Genomic DNA, 11,337 nt, shown 5'->3' with positions numbered 1-11,337 from the left:
ACCCCATCCCTAACACACACACACACGCACACACCAACCCCCGCCCCACACACACACACACATCCCTCCACCCCACCCCCCCCCCCATACACATCCCCCCACCCCACACCCACACACACATCCACACATGTCAATCCATGCACTGATTGCAGAGAAAGCGATTTTTAAAAGATAATTAACCTGAAATTGCAGAGACAGAATTAGTTATTTTATCTGAGACACCAGACGACGTTTCTGCTTCTTTAGTTTCTCACAACTTTGTGTGAAATGCGATCGAGTTAAAAAAGTCAGAATTTGACCAAATCTGTTACATTCGTTTGTTAATATACCTATTCTATTGACAAATCTTCAATTATAATTTTATTTGAGATTCAAATGACCGCGGGAGATCGTGTGATATTGATCACGTCCTGGAAGGACAAAAGGGTGTGTTTCTTCTTCTTCAGTTTATCACAACAATGTGTGAAATGCGATCGATTTTTAAAAAGTCAGAATTTGACCAAATCTGTTTTATTCATTTGTTAATATACCTCACCTATTGACAAATCTTCAATTGGAAATTTATTTGAGGTTCAAATGACCGCGGGAGATCGTGTGATAGTGATGACGTTCTGGAAGGACAAAACGGTACGTTTCTGCTTCTTTCAACAATAAAGACATAGCTTCGAGACCGTACATCCAATCATCTTCAAATTTTGCAAACTTCTTCCGCTTGATGAGAGCTACATTGCATTAAAAATTCAAGTCGATCCATGCAGTGGTTCAAGAGTTACAAGCTTTTTAAAATTTAACTTCCATTATTTATTGCGGCCAAACCATGTGACTTATCAAAACGTCTCAAGTAACATTGAAACAACCCCCCATGAGGAACATTTGTGTAAAGTTTCCACTCGATATCTCTACAAATTATGGAGGTGATACCATTTCTAGTTTGAGCTTTAAAACGTCATAACTCTGAAACCATGTGTCGGATGACGTCGTGCTCAATGACTTTTTTGTTCGTCATGGGTATGCGAATATGCATGCCAAGGTTGGGCTCGATCCGTTCAGCCGTTGCGGAGAAAAATGGGTTTTTGTGTTTTTTCACGAAAAACAAGATGGCGGCCGAACCATGTGACGTATGACTTCGAAATTTTTTGCAATCTGAGTTTTTTTTAACTACGCATCTGGGAAAAAAATCCCATTTTCGGGGGAGAAAATCTTTTGTTTGACGAATTCTAACCTCTTAACGTTAGCATTTTTAATATATTCGATACACATGTCTTTTGTTCCTGTTGAAGAGTTCTTTAGAATGAGCCATTCCTCAAATTTTTCCATTGAGCCGTTTCGGAGATACAGAGGGGAAAAGTTGAATTTGTTTTACAAGATGGCGCCCATACCACGTGACCTCTGACGTCATAATTAGCATTATAAAATTCTAGGAGCCCAGACGATCATTTGATGAAAATTTCCTGTCAATCCGACCAGGGGTTGCTGAGAACATTAATTATGAAATTTTCGGAGGTGCAAAATAGGGCGGAAGAATAATAATAAGAAAAACTCTAGCAGTAATAATAGGTTACTCTCCATTTCATGGAGAGTAAACCTAATAAATAAACGTGTGAGGGAGAAAGACAGCACGGGCCTAACTAAACAGTCCTCAAAGCTATTCGAGTTAATAAAATGGTGGATATTTGTTTACATGACGCCTCTCCAAGAATGGGTGGAGCTACTCTGCAAACGGAGTAAGCCACACCCTCGGACAGACAGACAGACAGACAGAATCACCGTCGCCTATTATAATATAGATAGTATAATAATATTCACATATTTCACAAAATAAAGTCTAATCTAATAGATTTAAGCTATGTTAAATGACTATGTCTTAACTCAACACTTACAATATTTATTGCATTTCCGTACTGTAAACGTCCCAATGTTTTAGTGCTCATTCCATTCATATGTATTTCATTGACATGTTTGCACTTTACATTTGTGGAAATAAATATTGTTTGAATCATTTCGATAAGAATCCAGGAATCGGACTAAGTATATTGTCAAGAGCATATATAGTGTTCCCATGGGTGTACAAAAGAAATCATACAAATCGAATGAATGCATTTTAAATGAGGTTACAAACCTTCTTGTGCAGCCATATATATTTATTAATTTAAGTTATTTCCATGTATCAATGTGAGTGGTTTAATGGAATAAACTTTGACTTGACTGGACTTGACTGTACTTTGACTATACAATGGACAGATCATGAATGCATGATATTCATCTTCAATGCATACACCACCATTAATGCACTGAGATTTAATCCTTAATTGGATTGAGTATGATCCAAGGTAGACTGGTCCACTTTTGCTACAAGTTAATTAGGATGTTTTGACAAGACAGTTTGCCGATCACTTTCTACTAATTGTCAATGATAACGTGAATTGCATGCTTCCTATATCTTTTGTGGAAATAGATATTGTTTAAATCAAATGAAATCATAATGGAAATTTAATTATATGTATAAACTTTTGAATAATACGTGCAGTTAATAGAATGTCACATGTCAAAGTCCTCTCTTCTCCTGTTCTCAAGCCTTCCGTTTCCTAATCACGTGCCCTTTTGGGTTTTTTAATGAATAAAACAAACATTTTGAACGTGGTCAAGCGTGGTTGTTTTCATTCGAAATTGCATTTTAATTACAAATCATGATCATTGGCGAAGTTGGTGTTCTTTCAGACAACATGAGTACGCGATTTCGTGGAGTGTTGTTCTAACAGTTAGTATCTCAATCGAGGTCTTGTCAAGGGGGGGGGGGGGGGGGGGGGAGATATGTCACTGTTGGAGAAGGGACGGGGGTATTTTCATCTGTAATTCTACATAAGTATGAAGCGGCTAATATTTATTTCACTCGATCTTCAATGATGGATTTCGACGCTATACGCACGTTCCTGTCTACTCATGAATACCCTACAATGCGCATTGGTGATCGTGGAAAGAAGTCAAACTTTCGATAGACAGCGGCAAACTTTACAGTCATCAACTCAGAGTTGTTCTACAAGCGCAAGACTACAAGAAACAAGGAAAAGCAAGGTTGGTCCTAGTTTACTGACTATTGATGGACGTCTTTACAAAAATCTTTGTACTCATGTGATTTAAAAAACATTACATCTCAGTTGAAGTACGTCTAGCTATAGTTTAAATAATGTTTAAAACTACAATAAAGCAAAAGTATTTACTCACCGCTAAATTAATATTTCTTGTTTAATTAAATAAATCTCTTACACAATGTTTTCAAATAACCTTTTAATTAAATTAAATTCACCAAAAGAGGATATTCTAAAATCGTTAACAATATATTCATGCCCCTAAATACCCTTCCCATGCATTCTACAATGTAAATATATCTTTCCATTCTTTCTGGGGGAAAGACTTTATCCGAAAGGGGAGTGCTTTGATCCTGGAGGGAGTTTGTTGATCCTGACAGGGGGATTGATTCTGTCCTAGGATAATTACACTCTAGAGTGTGCCAGTCCTAGGATTAGTTCACACTAGAGTGATTTTATCCTAGGATAGAATCACTCTAGAGTGAGATTTTAGGGGAGTGAGAGAATCCTGCTACACTGGCAATGCCACGCACTGGAGGATGTTATTTATTTATTTGGCATGGGGGCGGTGTACTTTGAATGTATCTGTAGTTGTTTTTTTGTTGTTGTTGTTTGTTTGTTTGTCCGGGCGATATCTCAGCCATCCTTTGAGCTAAAAAGCTGAAATTTGGGCACAATAAGTGAGCACGTGATTTGGCAAAACTTATTTCTTTTTTTCTTGATTAATCACTTAATTGATTAATTATTTAATGATTATCGAATTATTAAATACACTACTCACAATAAGTTAGGGATATTGTGGAAGTGTTTATTTTTTTTATAGGGGTTAGGGTTAGGGTATTGAAATCAAGAATGCTGTTTTTTCACACTCATTAATAACCATAGAATTAGGACCAACAACTTTTTTCAACATAATTAATACACAAAATCAACACCGAAGAACCTGCCAATATCCCTAACTTATTGTGAGTAGTGTACTTATTTATTTTCTTTCTCATCTGGGCATTATCTCAGGTACATTTTGAGTTAGGAAACTGATATTTGGAAACGACAATGACCAAGTGATTTGGCTGTAAAGGATATTTTTGATTTATCAGTTAATCGAAAAATTGTTTAATTATTGAATCAATTTTATAATTAATTGTTTTTTTTAAGTTACAGATTCTGATGAAATGGTGATGGTTTAGGTATTCTATGAGCCAATTGATTAATAATTTAATTATTTTACGATTATTACTTATTTGTTTTTATTATTAATCACTTATTTAATTTCTTCCTCATCTGGGCAATATCTCAGCCACCTTTTGAGCTAAGAAGTTGATATTCAGACACGACCGTGATCAAGTGATTTGGAAGGATATTTTTGATTTTAATGATTCATCAATTAATCGATTAATAGTTATTGCATACCGCTCCTTTCCTATTCCATCTCCAGGCACTGCATGACGTCATCGCCGGGCACTGAAAGGAAGTACTCAGTTTTCATTCCGTTTGTTACTTGCGAAAATCGAAGATTTTTCAAGTATATTGGTTGGTCTTGTGCGTTATTACTTGGCAAAAAATAAAATTTTAGCCCAAGTATATTGATCACTCCGGTTTGTGTGTGTGTTTGTTTGTCTGTCCTCTCACTTGACTACAGGTCACAATTTTAAACCAATCTTCACAAAACTTCACCAAAGAGTAGGGTTCGTGGTCCGACAAAATCCTTTTTATTTTTGAGGTCAAAAGGTCAAAAGGTCAACATAGGCCAACGGTCAACCACTTTTTCCAAATTTCTAAAATACTCAATTTCATCCAATTGACTTTAAATTTGAATCGGATTTTCATATAAGCTGACTGAATTCAACCACCAACTATTTTTGAGATCAACATAGGCCAAAAGGTCAACACAGGCTTAAGGTCAACCACTTTTTTCAAGTTTCTAAAATCCTCAATTTTCATCCAATTGACTTGAAATTTGAATATGTTTTTCATATCAGCTAACTGAATTCAACCACCAACTATTTTTGAGATCAGCATATACCAAAAGGTCAACATAGGCCAAAGGTCAACAACCATTTCAAATTGCTAAAATCCTCAATTTTCATCCGATTTAATTGAAATTTGAATAGGATTTGCATATCAGCTTACCGAAACCAACCACCAACTATTATTTAAGTCAATATAGGCCAAAAGGTCAACATAGGCGTAATTTCTAAAATTGTCAATTTTCATCCAATTAATTTAAAATTTGAAGACGATTTGCATATCAGGTCACATAATTCAACCACCAATTATTTGTGAGGTCAAAAGGATGCTCTACTGAGTGTCTTTCTACTTTGTTCTCTTTTCCCAAGTGTCGCTCGATGAGTGCTTTTTCAGTCTGTATGTCAGTCGCCGACAGGTCACAATTTTCAGCCAATCTTCACGAAACCTCACCAAATGGTACAGTTGGTCATAAGCAAGAAGCCTATTGTTTTTTGGGTCAAAAGATGAATAGGTCAACATAGGCCAAAGGTCACCAACTTTGTCAAATTTCTAAAATCCTCAATTTTCATCCGATTGACTTGAAATTTGAATCGGATTTTCAAATCAGCTAACTGAATAAAACCAACAACTATTTTTTTGATCAACATAGGTCACAAGGTCAACATAGGTCAAAAGTCAACCACTTTTTTCAGACTTCTAAAATCCTCAATTTTCATCCGATTGACTTGAAATTTGAATCGGATTTTCACATCAGCAGGCTGAATTCAACCACCAACTATTTTTGAGATCAGCATAGGCAAAAAGGTTAACATAGACCAAAGGTCAACAACAATTTCAAATTTCTAAAATCCTCAATTTTCATCCAATTGACTTGGAATTTGAATGGGATTTTCATATCAGCGAACTGAATTCAACCACCAACTATTTTTGAGGTCAACATAGATGAAAAGGTCAACATAGGAAAAATTTCTAAAATCCTCAACTTTCATCTGATTGACTTGAAATTTTTTAAAGGATTTGTATACCAGGTCACTGAATTCCACCACCAATTATTTTTGAGGTCATCATAGGCCAACAACTTATGTTAGGGATTTTGCAAGTATCGTGCTATGCACGACATATTTATTGTTTGTTTGTCTGTTTCTTGCTTTCATGTTTGTTTGTTTGTCCGGGCGATATCTCAGCCATCCTTTGAACTAGGAAGCTGAAATGTAAAAGTCCCTTTTGGTGTTCAGTGGAAAGAGCATCTATCAGCTTCATCTCCAATTACTCCTGTATGGCCTAGTTTATATGCAGCTCCAATCTCTCAGCAAGCATGCGACCTGCAATGGAGGTTGGCAAATTGGATTCTTCCTTGTAATATTTTGTTGTACACATTTTCAAATTAAATTTCTGAAGTGTGCCCTTTTTGTGAAAATCGTGAAATGATTTATCATGCATATGTTGGGTGCAGAAGACTTGTGCCTCTTTTTGGTTCACGAGTTATCAAACAGAGTGACCACTATTTCGTCATGGGTGTGCGTTTGTGCGTCTGTCTGTCTGCAGCATAACTACCCGATGATATCATCTGATCTTGATGAAACTTGGGTGGGAGGTTGATATCGTGACCTAGTTGTGCCCTGCCTAGAGTGGGCGTATTGCGCCGATTGTGGGCGGAGCCACGCCCGAAAAAGATGTCTTTTTAGGGGGTAATCGAGTTCAAGCAACATCTTCTCCGAGGGAATTGGTGGAATCTGACAGGGGTTTCGGTATTTGGTTAGGCCAATGTCATGTGTCTAACCCCACTGAGCTCGATTTTTCATTTTCGCCCCAAGGTCAAGGTCACAAGTTCACGAAATTTGGAAAAGTCGATTTTTGATGGTTTTATTCCATTGTTCGCTTCCTGATAGGGTGAAATGTCGTACATGATCTTATATTATCACATACATCATGAAATACAAGTTTTACAACAAATTTCAGAATCTTCGACCTTTAACCTTTGAAGGTCAGAAAGGTCAAATTTTCAAAGTTGTCGGAATCAAACCGAATTTTCGGTATTGTGTAGCTAACTAACCTCATAACTGATTATACATTATTTTCTATCTCATTTCAAGATCAGTAACCTTCGTTTTGACATTTGCAGGCCAGCACCACACACAATTACGTACAGCTGGCTCTTAAAGGCCTGCGCACGCAGCGCATTGAGGCCCTTTGTAAATAGGCATGTACACCGCATGTCGGGGGCCGACACCTGCCACGTGGGCCCCCGACCCCCCAGTCCGGGCCTGTTTCGGTTATAGTCCGTCCTTTGTCATTGAATACCGCTCGCTCGTAAACCATCTTGCCTTGTTATCTCTTGCCTTGTTAAGTTTTAGCATGACAATATTTTGAAAATGGGTCTTTCTTTTTCTTCAGTTGAATTTATTTGTGACTATCATATGTTCTCTGAACTTAAATCTGAAACTGCTTTAGCAAACCTTTTGGTTGCTGAGGTAAAAATGGCAATTTACAAAACGAGGAAGAAGAACGTGGAAAGTGGTGATTTTTGTTTTTGTAATATTTTGTTCACCTTTAGAACCTTGATTGTTTCTCGGATCCAGCTTGAATTTCTTTACTGCTGCAACTATGGTAAGGATCAATAATTCTTTGATAAACAGTGTATAAAAAATGGTCTTTGTTTTGGAAAGAACGAAACACTTGATTTCTCTTTTTGATGTATTAATGATCCTTATGTAAACGTTTTTCTTCAAAATTGTTTGCGTTCTGTTCACATCTGGTTTGTAAAATGTTTTTTATACTTTTTAAATAAAAGGACACAAAAGGCAAATCTCTCTCTAACTCCCTTTATCTCCATCTCTATCTCTATCTCTATCTCTATATCTCTCTCTCTCTCTCTCTCTCTCTCTCTCTCTCTCTCTCTCTCTCTCTCCCTCTGACCCTTTATCTAACTCTCCCCCTCTCTCGCTAGCTCTCTTTTGCTAACTCTCTCTTTCGCTAACTCTCTCTCGCTAACTCTCTCTCTCTCTCTCTTGCTACTCTCTCTCTCTCGCTACTCTCTCACTCTCTCTCACTCTCTCTCACTCTCTCTCATTCTCTCTCACTCTCCCTCACTCTCTCTCACTCACTCTCTCTCTCTCACTCTCTCTCAAACTCTCTCAAACTCTCTCTAACTCTCTCTAACTTTCTCTAACTCTCTCTAATTCCCTCTTTGCCTCTCTCCCTGCCTCTCTTCCTCCCTCTCTCTCTCGATCTCTCTCTCTCTCTCACGGCCCTGACATCATGAAGACGGGATACACCATGCTGGATGTGGGGGGGGGGGGGGGGGGTCTCCGGGTCGTTCCTGCCAGATCGATCGGCTGTCTCCGTGCCACGGGCTTGTTCGAGAGAACTCTGTCCGGGGCTATACAATAACAACAAGATCTCAGGTCTATACAATAACAACAACTTTTGCCAATAAACCGCTGTGGCAGCACTGACGCTCTGTAGCAGAGTATGTTGCATCAGCCTCAAAATCAGAAAATGTGTTGAACAGCATGAAAGGTAACATGAGAGCACATGAGAGAACAGCATGTGACAATGAGAGAACAGCATGTGACAATGAGAGCACATTCACCAGGATAAATAAAAAAATTAAAGTAGTGCCATGAGAAACTCACCACCACCATTGCGATAACATAGGTAAGGGAACTTTGGTAATAAAAGGATACAAAAGGAAAAATCTCAATCTCTCTCTCTCTCTCTCTCTCTCTCTCTCTCTCTCTCTCGCCCCCTGCCGGCCGTTACGTTTTGGGTGTGGCGTCATGGCGGCTGTGTGCGTTGAGCTGTGAGTACTGTGTTGTGTTATTTGTCTTTCCCATCCTCCATTTAACTCCATTTGTGTCCTTGTACGTGTTTGTGAAGTTTAACTCGTGTTTCCTTTCTTTGTTGAGACAGGAGAGAGAAAGAGAGCGCGCACGGTAGGTGATATGCAGGCCTGTTCAGGACCTCCTGGTTTGGGCCTGCTCTTCCATTTGCCATGTTTATACACTTAGCCTTTTCTTGGCTAAATACTTCATCCATATTATTACTTTTCCTTTTCCTCCACTTGCTAGTTTTGCTTGCGGCAGGTTTGTTTTTGATTTTTCAATTTACTTCATTTGTTAATTTTACACAATGGCAAACGTATGTTTGCACAATAGTGTGTACGAGGCACTTACTCCAAAGAACGGGGTCATAGTTTGTCCACTGAACGGAGTTAGTGTTGACGACGTTGTAATGGGTTTCAGAGAACAAATTGGGCTCGAAAACATTCTCGCAGCGTCGAAAATGAATCAACGTGTCGTGCTCTTCCTGTCCGAAGAGCGATACGTTGCTCAGACAGTCGAAACTGGCTTGTCTGTCGCGCCGGATCTTTTTCTTACAGTGTGTCCTTTGGATACACCTGCCGTTAAAATTATTATTTCGAATTTACCACCTTTCTTTAAAAGCGAGGAGATTACCTGTGCTTTAAACCGTTTTGGGACGGTCGTGTCACGGATCTCAATGATCCCCTTACGTTTGCGTTCTGGCGCTTCGGTTAGACACATCATGTCTTTCCGGCGTCACTGTTATATTGTTTTAAAGAATAATGCACAATCGCTGAATGCTGCTGTGACTTTGAAGCACAAAGATCGCAGCTACCAAATTTATATCGCTACTGAGGCAATGACGTGCTTTATTTGTGGCGAGCACGGACATTTAAAGAACGCTTGTCCGAAACCAAACATTCCCGGTGGCGAATCTCAACGTGTGGAACCTAACCGGGAATCTCAACACCTGGAGCCCAAACCAAGCACCAGTGGTATATTTAGAGCCACGGAGCCCAAACTAAGCACCAGTGGTACATCTAGAGCCGCGCAGCCCAAGCCAAGCACTAGTGGTACATCTAGAGCCACGGAGCCCAAGCCAGGCACGAGTGGCACATCTAGAGCGGAGGAGTGCACAGACATCTCCCATAATCAGCCCTGCGGTGCGAGTGCGGAACTAAAGGGACCTCAAGCGGATGACGAGGGTTTATCACCGTTCAATCTCGGAGAAACAAGCGCCCAAACGTCAATGGTCACGATGTAATGGTGAGCGTTCCGAAAAAACTGGCGGCGGTGGTCAAATTAAATGGCTTGTGGTGGGCACAAGGGGTAATAATTCCGTGCACCAGTGGGTGGCACGAGCGCCCAAGCGGGGACCGATGGTACATGCCCCGCCCTTCGACCGATCGGCCACGCCCGGGGACTAGGCGTGGCCTCGGCACGTATATGCAGGCTCTAAGCTCGAGCCCGCTCAGTGCTGCAGTTCGAGCTTTCATAATAAAGACTCTTTTGGTTTTATCAAACGCGTTGTGGCCTACCTCTTTGGCAAGCAAGTTGTGTGCGCAGCACCACACTTCACTGGTGACCCCGATTGGTTCAGCCGTTGCTGACCACCGAACGCGCCATGGCCAACAACGCCGTCACGGTAAAACTCCCAGAGTTTTGGGAAGCGCAAGCCGACGTTTGGTTCGTGCAGGCCGAAGCGCAATTTCAGCTTCGAAGCATAACGGCGGACGAGACCCGTTACTACCACGTGGTCGCCGCCCTCGGGCCCGGCACTGCCGCCCGAGTCGTGTCCATCCTGCGGCACCCGCCGGTCGACCACAAGTACGGGGCACTCAAACGTCTCCTCATCGCCACGTTCGGCCTCACGGAGATCGAACGGGCTGACCGCCTCCTGGACCTTCCCGCACTCGGCGACACACGACCATCCGTGCGGATGGATTATATGCTGTCGCTGCTGGGTGACCAAGCCCCGGATTTCTTATTCCGGGCGCTTTTCCTACGCCAGCTACCTCTACAGGTAGGCCTCACGCTGGCCAGTTCCAAAATAAGGGAACCCCGCGCCCTGGCCGTAGAGGCCGACAAGTTCTTCGCGGCTTGCGACACGCGGTCGAGTTACGGTGCTGCCATCGTGGATCCCGAGGCAGAGGCTACAGCGTCCCTCGTGGCCGCTCCCGCGCCCCGCCCACCACCACCACCACGACTGCTGCCGAGAAAACCGCGGCCACCGCAGCCGCCGCCGCCCCCGCCGCCGCAAGCCTGGTGCTATTTGCACGCCAGGTTCGGCCACAAGGCTAGGACGTTTCGCCCGCCATGCTCTTTTCACAAGTCGGGAAATGACCAGGCCGGTGCTCATTAGCGGCCCTGAGCGTCGGCCATTCCGGCAGCCTCCTATTCATTACGGACACCTTGTCCGGGCACCGTTTCCTCTGCGATACAGGAGCGCAGGTAAGCGTCATCCCCGCCTCCACGTCCGA

Source organism: Myxine glutinosa, chromosome 1 (assembly GCF_964187855.1).
Source record: "Myxine glutinosa chromosome 1, kmMyxGlut1.1, whole genome shotgun sequence".
In the NCBI taxonomy this organism is placed as follows: Eukaryota; Metazoa; Chordata; class Myxini; order Myxiniformes; family Myxinidae; genus Myxine; species Myxine glutinosa.
This window is presented reverse-complemented; position numbering follows the sequence as displayed.